Source organism: Sminthopsis crassicaudata, chromosome 3 (genome assembly GCF_048593235.1).
Source record: "Sminthopsis crassicaudata isolate SCR6 chromosome 3, ASM4859323v1, whole genome shotgun sequence".
Taxonomy (NCBI): domain Eukaryota; kingdom Metazoa; phylum Chordata; class Mammalia; order Dasyuromorphia; family Dasyuridae; genus Sminthopsis; species Sminthopsis crassicaudata.
Window position 1 is genome coordinate 622563242 of NC_133619.1, and position 15718 is coordinate 622578959.

General features: G+C 43.5%; 1 long non-coding RNA gene across 2 annotated transcripts in view; it reads left to right on the forward strand.

Moving 5' to 3' along the window:
* Positions 1 to 13737, forward strand: part of LOC141564185 (uncharacterized) — a 39066-nt gene extending 25329 nt beyond the window's left edge. Inside the window, exons 3-4 of one of the 2 annotated variants that reach the window (XR_012488585.1) lie at positions 4872 to 5003; positions 7923 to 13737. This is a non-coding gene — a long non-coding RNA (uncharacterized LOC141564185). Of the gene's footprint in view, positions 1 to 973; positions 1119 to 4871; positions 6444 to 7922 lie in introns of those variants that run through there. The other variant, XR_012488584.1, reaches the window with a different exon arrangement.
* Positions 13738 to 15718: the final 1981 nt, after the last annotated feature.

The following is a 15718-nucleotide window of genomic DNA, read 5'->3' on the forward strand; positions in this document are numbered from 1 at the left end:
TCTGCCTCTCTGTCTCTCTTTCCGTCTCTTTCCGTCTCTCTCTCTCTCTCTCTCCTCTCTCTCTCTCTCTGTGTCTGTCTGACTCTCTCTCTCTCTTTCTCTTTCTCTGTCTCTGTGTCTCTCTCTCTCTCCTCTCTCTTTCTCTGTCTCTCTGTCTCTCTCCCTCCCTCTTTCTCTCACACTGTGTTTCTGTCTTTGACTGTATCTCTGTCTTTATGTCTCTGTTTCTTCTTTTTGTCTGTTTCTCTGCCTCTATGTCTCTTCTGATATTGCATAAACCATTCTGTGCATATAGCTCCCCACTTCTCTTCAGAAAAGAGGGATGTGCACTTCTTCATCTACTTCATGGATTCCAGTGAAATTTAATTTTAATATCCAAAGAGATCACAGAATTCTAGATGTAAAGCCGGAAAGGGCTTTAGGTTATGTAATCCGATCCCCTCAGGACAACTGATACCCAGAGAGGGGGAGCTGAGGCAGGATTCAAAGCTGGACATCCTGGCCTCTGCATCCATCTGTATCTGCTTGGGCCTATGGTTCCCATGCTCTTGATCTCTCCCAAATATCACTAAACTCTTGGCTTGCTGGTGGTGGAGTAGGGAGGAAAGTTGTTAGAAAGAAATCGTGGGTTCAAGTCTGACTTTGTCACTTACTGACTGTATGACTTTAGCCAAATCATTTCCTTTTTCTGGGCCTCAGTTTCCCCTTCTGTAAAATTAAGGTGTTGGACTAGCTGATCACCCCAGTCCTTTGCAGCTCTTAACACGATATCCTCCCCCACCCCTGGCTTTTCCTCTCTCCTCCTTTGTCTTCATCAGCTTTCTGTTTTTTTGAAACCAAGTGACTCATAGGAAAGATGTCTCTGCCTCATTGGTCAGGGCCAGCAGGTGTGGGGGCTGCCTGGAGGGTGGGTCCACCTGAACACTGAGCAGGCAGGTGTCTTTTGTTGTCTGGCTCCCGGCTGGGAGGGAGGCCGGCGGGCCAGTGCTGACACTGGACTTGGCGCTTGGCACTTGGCAGCTCCGCCAGTCTCAGAGGCAGGTGAATGAGTCCAACAGGTCAGAGAGGTGGGAGCGGACTGTCTCTGCTCCCGGCTGAGGACCTCAGCTGAAGTGCAGGTAAAAGCCTCTCTCTGTCTCTCTCTTTGGTTACCACTATCTCTGTCTGTCTGTCTGTTCTTTCTGTCTCTGTCTCTTTCTCTTTATGTCTTTGTTTCTTTTGCTGTATCTCTGTCTCTCTTTGGCTGTGTCTCTGTCTGTCTCTCTTTTTCTCTGTTGCTGCATTTCTTTCTTTGACGGTCTATCTCTGTCTCTATGTCTCTGTCTCTTCTTTTTATCTCTCTGTTTCTCTCTCTGTTTTTTGTTTGTCTATTTGTCTCTTTCCCTTGCTATGTCTGTCTCTCTTTCTCTGTCTCTGTTTCTCTTTTAACCTCCCTCTTTCTTTCTCTCTTACCCCCCCTCCTTCCCTCCCTCCCCACTCCTGAGAGAGCCTTTCTTCAAGATTGGGGGGGGGGTGGGGGTGGGAAATAATTTTCTGGAAAGAAAGGAAGAAAAAAAGGAGGTGGGAGAAGGAAGGAAAAAGCAAACTTTGCAGGGAATTTGACTGCTGGGGTGGGAAAAGTATGATGAGAAAGGCGCTTCTGTGCTTTCAAGGCCTTAAGAAGAGTGAAGGTTTAATCCTGGACCTGGTTCCTTAGTGGTGGCCAGTTGGGCCAAATCCTGTCACCAGGAGATCTTTTTTTTAACCCCCTGAAGATAAAAACTCTCAGGAAACTAATTCAAGGGCTGTCTGGCTGGGTCTGGCTGGGTTCTGTTCCCTTTGAAAGAAGAGGCTGTGGGGGTGGAGGAGCAGAAAAGGGAGTGAGGGGAAGAGAAGGGGGTATTGTTTAGCATCTGGGCAGTGGGGGATCTTGAGAGTGTGGTGGCTGCTCTCCTGAGGGAAACGTATTCTGGTAATGCCGGCAGCCTTTCCAGTTTTCTACTTTTCCAGCAAACTGTTCTCGGTGCTTCTCTCTCTGCCCCGCTCCCTGTGGAAGGGCATCTCCTGTGGAATGGGTGAGATTTGGGGGGAACCTGTTCTGCCTTCTTTACCACCCTCACACAGAGTTTGTCTTCTTTCTAGCTCTGTTTTTCTATTTCTGTCTTTATGTATCTCTCCATCAGAATTCTTTGATTTTTCTCTGTCCCCGGATCTCTCTGTCTTTTTTTCCATCCTCCCTGTCTTTCTCTGTTTCTGTCTCTGTCTCTGTCTTTGTATCACTTCTTTCTCTGTTTGCCTGTCTTTCTCTTCTTTCTCTCCCTCCCTTCATCTTTCCTTTATTCCCCTCGTCTTTTTCTCCCCCTGTCTGTCTCTTTCTCCCTTCTGTCTCACTCTCTGTATGTCTGTTTCTCTCTGTCTCTCCTTTCTCCTCTCTGTATGTGTCTCTCTCTGCCTCTGTCTTTGTCTCTGTCTCTCTCTCACACACATACACATACCCACACACAAGGAAAGTCCCATAGATTTCAACAAGATAAGAAAAAACTGTCTGCTCTAGATTTGACGTAACCAGTGGGTCTTGAATATAGAAAAAAGAGTAAAACAGTCATTTGCCTTTGCTCTCTTATCTCCAACATTATTCCCTTACATCTGTCTGTGTTCCTGGAACTTTCACTGTGCCATGACTCAGTAAACTTGAAGACCGCATTTGGGGGGGTTGGTGTAGGGTACTATAATTCCTTGATTTTGCGAGATTTCCTCGGGCCAATCCCAAGAGTATTGTAATCTCTAAATAGCCTAAATTAGGAGGGACAGGAATAAGTGGCTTGGCCAGGATCTGTCAAAAGGTGGGATTTGAACCCTGGGCCTCCCCTGTCTGAGTGAGGCCTGTTCTCTCTCCACTTGGTTGACCTGCCTTTCCATTTAGGAGAACAGAGTACTTGGGGGTTCTAGTATTTCTGCCTTGGAGAAACCCTCAGAAACCTTCTAGTACCATCCACACTTAAGCAGGAGCCCCCTCATCTGCATCCTGAGCAGTTGCCTTTCAGATTTCCAGTGATGGGGAGCCCAGGGCCTCCCACTTCACTCTGGGATACTCATAACTGTTGAAAAGTTTTCTTTTGCATCGAGTCAACATTTTCTCTACATCTTCCACCCTCTGGGATCTGGGAGGACAAACTGCCCTCAGGCAACAGGATGTCCTGGGATTCCAGATTTGGAGGAAACTTCAACCTAGGGGTCCTTGATGATCACAGACTGTGAATTTGTATGGGAAAAATCTTGTCCCATTGATTTCATTGATCTCAAACTGAAAGTTAGCATCTCTTTCAATTAAGAATTAAAAAAGAACCTACACATTACCATGAGAAGGCGTATGTAGCTTATCCGGACTGCCATTGGGGTCTGTGACCCCTCCCCCCCCCAAAAAAAGGTTAAGAACCTTTGGTCTTCTAGTAATAACAGTTCTCACTTACACAGCACTTTAAGGTCTACAAAGTACTTTAGAGATATAATCTCATTAAGTCCTCACAAGGAAGGTATTATTATGATCCCCATTTTACAGATGAGGAAATAGGATAAGTGACTTGTCCACTCCCAGAGCTGCTCCTTGGGACCTGCTGTTTTAGTGCTAAAATGGCGCCCATTCATAAGCTTATTGCAAGTTCTGAGTGTTGGGGATGAGTTCTATATTGTTGACCTGCCTTGTGATTTTACTGACATAGGGAAATTCCCAGTGAGGAAGCTGCCCCTACCAATGCAAGTCAGCATCTACTTTGTCATTCATGGTGCACTAAATTAAATGACTTGTTCAGGGTCATACAGTCAGCAAACAGAGATCTTCCTTCCTCTGAGGCCGGCCGTGAATAGCTAGCCATCGATGTATTTTTTTATGATCAGCATAATTACTTGAAAGTTATTTCTCTTTACAGTGAGCTCCCATCTCTAGTGCACAGATGACTTAGATAATTGGATTTTTTAAGCTCCTTGAAACTTGATTAACCGGATGAATCAGGGAGTTGGTTAAGCTAGGTTTCTCTGAGAAGTTGGACAGGAAGAGTTTCAGAATAAACAGCCTTTTGCCTTTGATTTACCTTTCTCAAGGCAGGGAGAGATTGTTTAGTCACTTTTCAATCACGTCAGACTCTTTGTGGTCCCATTTTGGGGTTTTCTTGATAAAAATCCTGGAGTGGTTAGCCATTTCCTTCTCTAGCTCAATTTACAGATGAGGAAACTGAGGCAAACAGAGTGAAGTGACTTGTCCAGGTCACACAGGAAGAGGCTAGGGCCAGATTTGAACTTAGGAAGTTGTGATTTCCTGGCTCCACGCTTGGCACTATCCCCAGGGAGAGAGGTATTTGGGTCAAAAGGATCCTCTAGCCGGGACCCCAGGTCAGTGTGCCATCTACACTCATCCTGCAAGGAATCAGGATCCTCTAGCCGGGACCCCAGGTCAGTGTGCCATCTACACTCATCCTGCAAGGAATCTGGAACAGGAGAATGTAAGCTCTAAGAAGAGAAAGACTGGCTTTAGTTTTTGTATTTGCATCCCCAGCAGCTGGCATGTTGTTTTGGAGTAGACTATGATTGTTTCTCCCTTCTGCCTTTTTTTTTTTACTTTTAAAAAATTAATGTATATTGAGATTTTTCATTTTTATATCAACTACATTTCCCATTTCTATTTTCCCTTCTCCTCCTAGGGAGCCATTCCTTATAATGAATAATTTAAAGAAAAAAGACAATTTCACAAAACTTACCAACATATCACACAATTTTGACGTTACAGACGGCTTCCCTCTCAGAGTAGCCCCACCTCTGCGTAGAATCAGAACAAAGTGTCGTCTCCTATACCCGTTTTGGGCCTAAGCCTTTCAATTTGTGTGTTTTCCTGCATATAGGGTGAAAATGTCCTGTAGCAGCTGCTGGTGGTTCCTGCTTTACAACAGAGAGTCTTGGAATCCACAGAGTTGGTTGCCTGGAATGCTAAAAGTTTAGCTGACTCGACCAGGATCACACATCCCGTTCAAGAGGTAACATTTGAATTCAGCTCTTCCCAACTTGAAGCTAGCTCTCTAGCAACTGGCATGCTGCCTCATGCCACGGACCTGATAGATGCTTGATAAATGGATTTTTTGCATTGATTTAGACACTGAAGAGTAATTAGTGGTTGGCTGAACTTTTTACCCATGAACTAGTAGATTAGAAGCTGCTTGTGGAACTTGACCCAGAACACATAGTCACTTGATAAATGCATTGATTAATTACATAATTGATAATGCAATTAATTAAATTGAACTGAATCGATAGGCCCTAATCCATTAGGGATTTTGGGATGAGGGCAAGGCTGTGGAAATATCCTGGAGCTTTGGGCCTCTTCTGTTGCAGTCAGCAGGAAGGTGTAGCTGAGGAACGAGCAAGTAGGTAGGACTGCTTCTCCCTGGCCATCCCAGTCTCCTCCCACTTGGGCTGGTTCAGATTGTGACCTTTCTTTGAGGACTCTGCCTCTATCCTTCCTCTGTGCTAACATCTGGGGGTGGAAAGAATCCAAAGGGCCCTTGTTTGGAAAAACCTGTCTGCTGGAGATCGAGATAAGCTACTAAAGGGAGTAAACAGCACCCTTTGCTTTACCAGCTCAACACCCCCTGTGAGAACTGAAAGGGTACGGGAAATTCTGAGGTCAAAGGGATTCTCCTGCCAGGAACTCCAGGCCTATGGGCCATTAGTCCTCTCCCTGTTAGGGGAGGTGTAGATCAAGATTAGCTGCTGAAGTGTTTTAGCCTAGAGCAGGTTCCTGAGTACTTTGCAAAAAACATACTATTAGTAACATTCATAAAAGCTCTGAGCCTCCACATATTCTTCCTATCAGACCAGATCAAGAGCTTCCCAGACAGGCAAATCCTGTATAGTCAAGTACTATTGGCTCTCCCCATTTTCCAGACTTTCTGAAGCAAAAACACTGGGAATACCACTAAAATGCTTCTTTATCTAGAGAAAAAAAACATCATTAAAAAAATATTGAATGCAAACCACAATAAAATAAATGTGAGAGCAAATAAGTACTTAATAATGTTCTCTACACAAGATTAAATCACAGGACTATAGTTTTTTTTTTTAAACTTATTACTATAAGTTTTATTGATCACTTTAGTTTTTATATCAATTATTTCTATTTATATACTTTTTATTTCTACCCCCAACTTGTAGAGTATAAGTGGTATAATCAATAGAGCTCCGAGCCTGGAAATCAGAAGTCATGACTTCACAGCTGGCCTTGTGTGTGTGTGTGTGTATGGGTGATTGGAGAAATTACTTAGTTTTCTTCCTGCCTTAGTTTTCTCAACTGTAAAATGGATTGGTTTCGAGGATCAAACGAGATAATATTTGTAAAGCACTTAGCACATAGTATTTGGCTAAAAAGTCCTTCCTTCCCTTTCCAGGAATTAAATTTTATTTTATAATAACAAAGAAAACTCCAACAGTTAAGTAAAAATAACAGAGACAGAATATGTCTGTGATGATGTAGTGTTTGGAAGCCAAGAGGAAAGAAACATGCTTTTTTATCTATTCTCAGGGACCATTATTTCACAGGACCATGTATTAAATTTTGATGGTCCCTTAGATATCATCTAGTCCAATTCTCCTATTAGAGATGTGGAAACTGATGTCCAGATCCCCCAGATTATGTTAAGTAGCAGTCAAATGCAGGTCCAGTTACAAATACTAATTTCTTACTACTTTTTATGTAATGGTTTTAAAAAAAATACTGAATTATAATCAGCAAAAACAGTCAAATTGAAATATTAAAAAACTCAAACTAGACTCGAGTTCCCAACTATTTCTGGTTTGTTGACAAGATTGCCTGTCATTCCGGGCACGCCACTGCTAACTGTTCTCCAAAACGCAGGTTCTCAGCCCCTCCAAAGGAAAATCTCTTTTCTTCCTCTCTGGCATAATCCGCCACTGCTGAGCCTTTAAACGAAACAGTAATTCCTCTTCAGATCTCAAGTGGTTCTTTTCATCATTGTAGCCCTTACCACCTTGCCTGCATCCAGACCTGTTCACTGGATGAAATGGATGCAGGCTCAAAGAAAAAAAGTAAGCTATTCACTCTTTCAAATGTCATTTTGAAACTTAAAAGGAACACTGTCAACTGGGGTTAAAGGCATCAGATGTTTCCTTTCAGAGAGATGAGATTGAGTGTGTGAAAGACAGAAACACTCATTCCCCATGTTCCCTAGGCTCTGCCCCCACCCCCCCACCCCAGCATTAGTGTAAAGAACAGTTCATTGTGGCACCAAAATGCTCAGAGAGAACTGTTAAAACTTCCTAAGAGAGCGAGACCAGCTAGATGTTTGGAGACTTTTAAAATGAAAATTGAAATTTGAAATTTCCTTCAGGAAAATGGCTTTTTAAAAAATGAAATGAGCAACAAAGCTGACTTCTCTAAGTGCATGGGATTTCTGCAATATGATGGGACTCTTAAGCTGCTTGGGGCAAATAGGAAGCACAGTGGATAGAGCACCAACCAGAAGTCAGGAGGATCTGAGTTCAAATCCACCCTCAGACACTTAACACTTTTTAGCTGTGTGACCTTGGGCAAATCATTTAATCCAGTTTGCCTCAGTTTCCTCATCTATTAAAAAATGGAGAAGGAAATGGAAAACCACTCTAGCATTTTTTGCCGTCTAGGGGAAGGAGTGGGAGAAAGGAGGAGGAATTGGAACACAAGGTTTACCAAGGGTTAATGTCTAATTATCCATGCATTATTATAAAAAGATTTAATAATAAAAAAAGAAAACCCTAAGTGGGATGAAGACAACCAAATAACAATGGAGAGTAGGAGAGGCAGCATGGAACCTCAGGGCCAGGAAGGATCTGCCTTGGGGATGGACATACTAACCCAATGGCCCTTTGCAAGTCATTTCACTTAACCTCTTGTTTTTTTTCAGAAAATTCCTAAGGCTGTAAGTTGCAGAGAAGGCACCAACTGGTAGAAAAAGAGCCTCGCCAAGAACACAGGCCCAGTTCCTCTCCCTTTATGCCAGGCACTGTACCAGAGATATAAAAATAAAAAACTAGTTTCTTAAGATCATATATATTGAGCTGAGGGAGTTCTTGTCCATCCAGTCCATTTTATAGATGAGAAAACCAAGGCATAAAAATTCATCCAAGATTAAAACTCGGGTTATGTGGCTCTAAGTTCCGCCTTCTCCGCTGCATACCACACGGCCACCCTGGGTTTCCTGTCTCTTAGTCATCATTAAATCATAAATCATGAAATCTCTTCAATGGAAGGGACTGCAGTGGCTTCTAGTCCAACCCATCCCTGAGAAAGAATCCTGAGGGTTATAGAACCTGACCAGTGGTTAGTCAGCCTCTGCCCAAAGCCTGCAAATGAGGGCAAACCTCAAAAGACTCCGAAAGTAACCTATTCCACTCTGCATTCCTGTAATCGTTCAGCAGGTTTTTCCTGCTAGGAAGACTAAATGTTCCTCCCTGTAACTTCCACCACCTGGTTCTATCCTTTAAGGCCAAGCAGAATGGAGCGGGGCTCTTATTTCTTTATTTTTTTTGGTTAAAAATCCCCTCAGATCCTTGAAGGTGGAGATGCTCCAAAACCAAAGTGACCCCAACCAAACCTCATTGTTATCCTGTGTGGTTTTATATCAAGCACACCGGATGGATTTGCCTTTTTTCCCCACATAAGATTGCACTTTCTGCTATCTAATTTATCAACATTTGGAGATCACATTCCCTTTATTGTTGGAACTATTGACTGTTTCCTACACCATGTCCCTAGGACTGTGCTGAATGCTTTGTGGAACACAAAAGCAGGAGATTCTAGGCTCCTTGAGGATGGGGACTGGTTCATACTTGGTTTTAGCAGCTAGCATTTATACTGTGCTTCTATTTTGAAGTTCACAACAATCTTGGGAAGTAGGTACTATTATTCTTTTAGAGAAAGGGATATTTAGACTAATAAGTTAAATGACTTGCCCAGAATCACATAGCTAATAAGTGTTTGAGGCAGAATTTGAACTCAGATCTTCCTGACTCTATGAGTAGCTATATGAGTGGTGGTCAGTAGTGCCATGATGCATAGACTGTGGGGCTTGGAATCTTCTTGAATTCAAATACAGTCTCAGATACTTCCTAGCTGTGTGATCCTGGGCAAGTCTTTTCACCCTATTATCTCAGTTTCCTCATCTGTAAAATGAACTAGAGAGGGAAATGGTGAACCCTTCCAGTATCTTTGAAAAGAAAACCCCAATTGGGGCAACAGAGTGACTGAAATGACCGAACAACAAATATGAATGGAGTGAAGGGTGTGTGTGTGTGTGTGTGTGTGTGTGAGAGAGAGAGAGAGAGAGAGAGACAGAGACAGAGACACAGAGAGAGAGAGAGAATGAGATCTGGCAACAGATGGCATGTGCAAAGTGAGGAGTCAAAGATGATACTAAGGTTGGAGGACAGATGGTGATGCCTTGGACAGGAGAGATTCCCTTGTACATTTTAGTGTCGCCAAATAAATAGGGAATGTTCCTGTTTCTCCTAGCAATTCTCTTTTCCACCGACTCTTCAAGGTAAAGTTCATCTTTATCTTCAATCTGTACTGGTGAAAAAGTGGTTTAGGATTTTCTTCCTGGGTCTGCAGCTCCATGGTGTAGAGTGTGGACCATCTGACCTTTGAAGGCCTTTACTGATTAACTCCCCCAAGATCTTTGGGATAGAAGTGTCTGTCACTTAACCCTTGGACAGTAATATCTTGAATGCTGCATTTTAAAGACTTCCTTTCCCCCTTTATCCCTAATCTGCATACATAATTCATGAGAAAAGAGGCCTGGTGGTTAGGGGAGAGAGGTAGTCTTAGATTAGGCTCCCTTGAGTCCAAGATCTGCATCTTGAACACTGTGGCCTGTCAAGGGCTTCAAATATCTCTAAGGCTACTTTTTACAGATAAGTTGCAAATTCGGATTTGGAATTTTCATACTGGGAGTTCCCCACACTGGTGAAATTATAGGTCTGGACAGCTCCCCCAAATTAATTCATATTAATGTCATGATTTCATTTGGCTTAGCTCTTCATTTCCCGTAAGTCACTGTAATGACTAGTTTTCCTTCCACTCAAGTGCATTTGTCTTCATTATTTCTTTGTTGATTTTTCAATCTCATTTACGTTACAAAATTGACTTGAGGGTGTGTTTGGCGCTGGCTGGTCAAGACAAGATGCCTGTCCAGGCTCTGGTAAGTACTAGGGATGGAAAGAAAAGCCCCCATCCTCACAGAGCTCCCATTGGAATGGGAAAGAAAACATTAAAAGAACCAAAAGAAAACATGAAAAAACCATAGTGCTGGTTAGACAGGAAGAAAGACTATTCTACAGAGTTGTTGGGAGTCAGCAGCCACCTGGGAGGAGGCTTCCTCGGGCCAGTGGGCAGCCTGGACATCAGGACCTCTGGGCCAAATATTTGACAGTGGTGAGAGGTGCCCCTGTCCCAACCCCCACCAAGAATGGCTAGTGTGTAGTAGGATTTTGGAGATTGTGATGTCATCACTGTCTCCCAGCTGTCATCTTGGGACCTGACCCTCAGAGAGCGGACTTCTGAAAGGCCCTGGGGCCAAAGAACCAGATTTTGGGAAATTTTGTGGTGTAGTAAGAGTGAAAAGAGTTCTGCTTTGAAATCAGAACCTGGGTTCAAATCCTAGCTCCATTGTGGTCATTTAACTCATTTAACACATCTGGGCAGCCATTTCCTGATCAGTATAGAGATTCATACTCTCCAAGTATGAATCTGAATGAGTTCTCTACTCAATCAAATGCACTGATTTCCTGTTGCTTCTAGAATAAAATGTAAATTTGTCTGACTAGCTCTTCAAGCCCACCCTATCTTTCCATCCTCATTGGACATTACACCCCCTCCCAGTTTCTGTGATGTAGCCACACTGATCTTCTCTCTGTTCTTCACACCCATCTCCCATGCTGGGAATGAACTTCCTCCTCCCCTCTTCCTTTACAGTAGACTTATCTTCTGCTTGAAGTCTCATGGATATTTACTTTGTACTAAGGCACAAGTTTCACAATAATGGCAAAAAGCCACTATCACGTTGCTGGAACAACATCTAAACTTTATAGGGACTAAGTTTTTAGCCCTTGCCAGCACTGATAGCAGCACCCATCTCTTATCTCTTTAGGGTTTTTCTCGGATGCTCTTCTGATAATCATCTTGTGAGGTGAGTAGTGCAGATAATCCCTTTTTACAGATGAGGAAATTGAGCTTCAGAGAGGCTAAGGGACCTGTCCAAGTTCACTCAGCTGAGTAAAAATGATGGAGCCGAGATTTTAACTTGTGTATTTCTGACTCTGAGACCATCAACATCCTCCCAAATTTTTATGACTGGTACTTTGTGGGAAGTGGTCATATTTACTGTTTAGTCCTGTTTTCTACTTATTGCTGAATTAATTTCAAAATGTGGAGGTCCAGATGGAAATATTTGGGGTATAGAGTCAGATTTAGAGTGGGACGAGACTTTAGAGGGGCCTAATCCAGTCCTGCCATTTGATAAATGAGGACGGTGAGACCCATAGAAAGGGAGTTAGAGTTGCATAGCTAGTGAGGGAGCTGGGTGCCAAAACCATGGTCTACCAATCCATTGTTCTTTCACCGTACACAGAAGCTCTAACTAGTAACTGCTATTTCTGGCAACCTTATAGGGAAGGATGCAGCTAATTTAGATTGAATTTTTCTCTCCTCTTTTCACTCTCCCCCACCCCTAACCACCACTCTTTTCCTATTACTTTTCTCTTTTCTCTTCTTGATCTGGACTGATCTTCTCCTTTTATCCTTCTTTGGATGCCAGGAGATTTCTTCTTTCCCTGAATCTTCCTCCCATTCCCTCATCTCAGGGCTTGCCCAGAGGCAGAGCCAATGGAAGTCTAGCACATATTTGCCACCAAACTCTGAGGTCCTTGACCCTGGGAATGGAATGTGTGGGTCCTCACACCTGCAAGGTAACATTCTTTGTGACCGGTGGTGGCGGCTCCAGGGAGATAAGGCATGTGAAGAGCTCTGTAGAACTTAAAAGTTATGTAAAGGTTAGTATTAATGCCTATATCAGCATTGTGATTGTTACTGACACATAAGATGTGAGGGTTCTGATCTCCCCCTATAGATGAGCAGAAGAGCCTGAATTGGAAATATATTCATCTATTTTTCCTAATATGTTTTTATTTATTTTACTGAATATTTCTTGATAAATTAAAAAAATCAACATTCTTTTTTTTAAATTTTGAGTTCTAAACTCATTCCTTGAGAAGACAAGAAATATGATAGCAATTATACACACGAAAGTCATGAGAAACATTTACCTCTTAGCCATTTTGCAAAAAAAGACACACAAAAAATCCCAAGAAAAATAAAATGAAAAGAGTATGCTTCAATTTGCACTCAGAACTCATCAGATCTCACTCTCGATGAGTGAGTTTTTCATCTTGAGTCCTTTGGAATAGTTTGGATCGTTGTCTTGATCAGAAATAGCTAAGTCAGGGGCAGCTAAGTAGTACAGTGGAGAGAACCCCAGCCCTGAAGTCAGGAGGACCTGAGTTCAAATGTGGCCTCAGACACTTAATACTTCCTAGCTGTGTGACTTTGGGCAAGTCACTTAACCCCAATTATCTTAGGGGGGGGAAAAAAAGAATAGCTAAGCCATTCACAGTGTCTCAAGCTTATAATGTTGCTATTATTATATATATATGATGATCTGGTTCTGCTCATTTCACTCTACATCAGTTCATGTAAATCTTTCTAGCAAATTAAGTTCGTTACTTTAGTCAAGTTTAACAAAATTCCCTACTTTAGTCAAATTCCCTATTTTAGTAAAATTTAGTAAAGTTTGCCATTTTAGTCAAGTTCCCTGCTTTACTCAAGTTTAGCCCAATTCCCTATTTTAGTCAAGTTTACCAAAGTTCCCTTCTTCAATCAAGTTTAGTTAAGTTCTCTATTTTAGTCCCAGGCACAGCTTCTCTATTGAGGGGGCAGAGACGAGATGAGAGGGGGAAAGGATACTGTGGAATTTTTGTAGATAGGCCAGAATTCCTTCATCTTCCCCAACGATAATAGGAGAAGGGCCAGAGGACTTCTAGACTGTTGGTAAACATTAACACAGGAAAAAGCTTTATGTCCCTTAAAATATTATGTAAATGCCAAATTAAGTTTATTATGTAAATGTCAAGTGTTATTATCAGGGGCAGCTAGGGGGCGCAGTGGATAGAGCGCCAGCCCTGAATTCAGGAGGACCGGAGTTCAAATCTGGTCTCAGACACTTAACACTTCCTAGCTGTGTGACCCTGGGCAAGTCACTTAACCCCAGCCTCAAAAGAAAAAAACAAAACAAAAAGATTGGAATTTTTAAAATATATATACAGCAAGGAGACTGATGTCATTGGTTTGGAGAATAACCAAGGAAGAAGGAGGGGGAAAAGACTGGAGAGATAAATAGGGACCAGTTTGGGAAGGAATCTAAAGCCTGGAATATAGCGTGCCAGGGGGGTAAAAAAGGCAAAAATGGAAACCCCTGCCCTCAGAGAGCTCACATTCTACTCAGAATGCTGCTCTCTTTAGTCATCTCTCTCACTCGCATGTCTTCTGAATCTGTTTGTTGACTCACTCTGCTTTCTCCCCTGTGTATTTTGGACTCTCCCCCAACATCTCCCGTCTCCACCTGCCCTTCTCATCATTCCTCTTCAGCCCCTACACTCTCCCTTGCTTTTCTCCTCGGTTTAGATCCTCAGAGCACAAGGAGGCGGTGTGGGGAGGCTGGCCGGCCAGCTGTGAGTGTTTCTTTGGCAGTGTCTTAGCTGGTTGTTGTGAGTAATAGATGAGGAAGCAATCAGCAAGTATACTGCCCTAGAAGTGCTACACGTTGTTAGGCCTGTGAGGATGGACGAGGCCAGCCTGGGACCCCATCGTCGGAGACCTGGCCCCCCAGCCTGAGCTCAACAAGGAACCATCCAAATCCCTTAGGTAAGTGCTTCCTGGTGAGGGTGAGGAAGGCGGTGGATGTGGGCGCTCTCCGGAGAGGTCTCATTCGGCCAGAAGACCGTGAAAGAATGCTGGACTTGAAGATGCAGAGGATACGGGTTCGAATCCTCTCTTGGAGACTTACCAGTTGTATGACTTGTTTGAATAAGTTGTTTCTGTCCCAGATTTCTGTTTTCTGTCCTGTAAAATGAGCAGGGACCAAATGGTATCAATGTTCCTACTAGTTCTGAATCCTGCAGTGCTGAAAGTTACAGTGAAGAAATAAAAGAGACAAGGAAGGAAGGAAGGAAGAAAGAAAGGAAAGAGGAAGGAAGGAAGGAGAAAGGGAAAGAAAAGAAGAAAAAAGGGAGGAGGAAAGAAAGTAGAAAAGAGAGGAAATGAGGGAGAGAGGGAGGGAAAGAAGGAGGAAAGGAACCATTAAGTTCTTATTATGTGAAAATCACCATGTTATGCACAGGGCACACAAATAGTACCAGCTCAGTGAGATTTTAATGCAGTTTGCTTATATGTATGGGACAGTGCAAACAATGCTGGCTCTGCAGTGAAAAGGCCTGGGTTCAGACCCTGCCTCTGATCCTGAATTTTCCTTTGTGTACCTCAGTTTCTTCATCTGTAAAACAAGGGAGCTGGACTGGATGCCTTCTGGGGTCTCTTTTAGCTCTAAAGCTCAATGAGTCAAGCAATTAACAGACATATATTAAATGTCTACTGTATACCCAGCACCATGCTAATAAGGGTTGCCAAAGGGCTAATGAAAGTGAAACAGTCCCTTAAGGAGCTTACATTAGACCAAGGAAAATATGTACATAGACACGTGTAAAATAAATACTGGGTAATTTTGATCATATAATAGCTGTTGTTGCAGTGACTGTAGTGAAGGTACATATAAGCATGTGTTTGGAGTGGACATAATCTGGAGCACACACACACACACACACACACACACACACACACACACACAGAGTTTTATTTCCCACAGGACACATTCCAATCGAGGAGAGTAAGGCAGGAAAATAGTAATTCCTACGTGGGTGTTGGGAGAAGCATCATAAGGTTTTTTTCTCATTAACTCCAAGCCAGGCCCCGGGCCTGTGACTGGAGAGAAGCAAGCGTTATTCTCTGCCCCAGTGACCCTCCGTGGGATAGGCCCTCTCAGGCCTGCCCCAGCAGGGTCAAGCCCTCGCCGTCCTGGGACTCCGGCCTTTGCGTCCTTCCCTGTTTGTTGGGGTCAGTTGAGTTCCAAGGCCTGCTGAGATGTTATGACAACAAGGATGGAGCCTGAGTGCCCAGAGCCGGTGTATGGGGGCGTTTGGGGAGCTGCTTCAGAGTCGGGGGTCACAAGCTATCACGGAGATGGGAGGTCGCTCTGGTGGGGACGCAGCCCCTACAGCCAGTCCCCCGTGGAGGTTGCCATCCCATCCTTCTTCTCCTGCCTCCTGCTCCTTTTGTATCGCACCCCATGGGAATCCTTGCAAAAGCTGAGCACCCGTGCTGTGTGTGTCATGAACTCTTGAAGCCAAAACCCCTCTGAGGGTCCCTGAGGAGGCATGGCTGGGATGCTGGTTCCGGATCTCTTTCAGCTCCAAGTCCCTGGCAGAACCCGCTCCCAGACCACACCCATCCGGCCTGTGATCTGGACTCGGGGCTCTTTGCCACTGGTTCCTGTTCAAGCTTTTTGTATTCTTCCTCCATCCCATCACAGCCAGG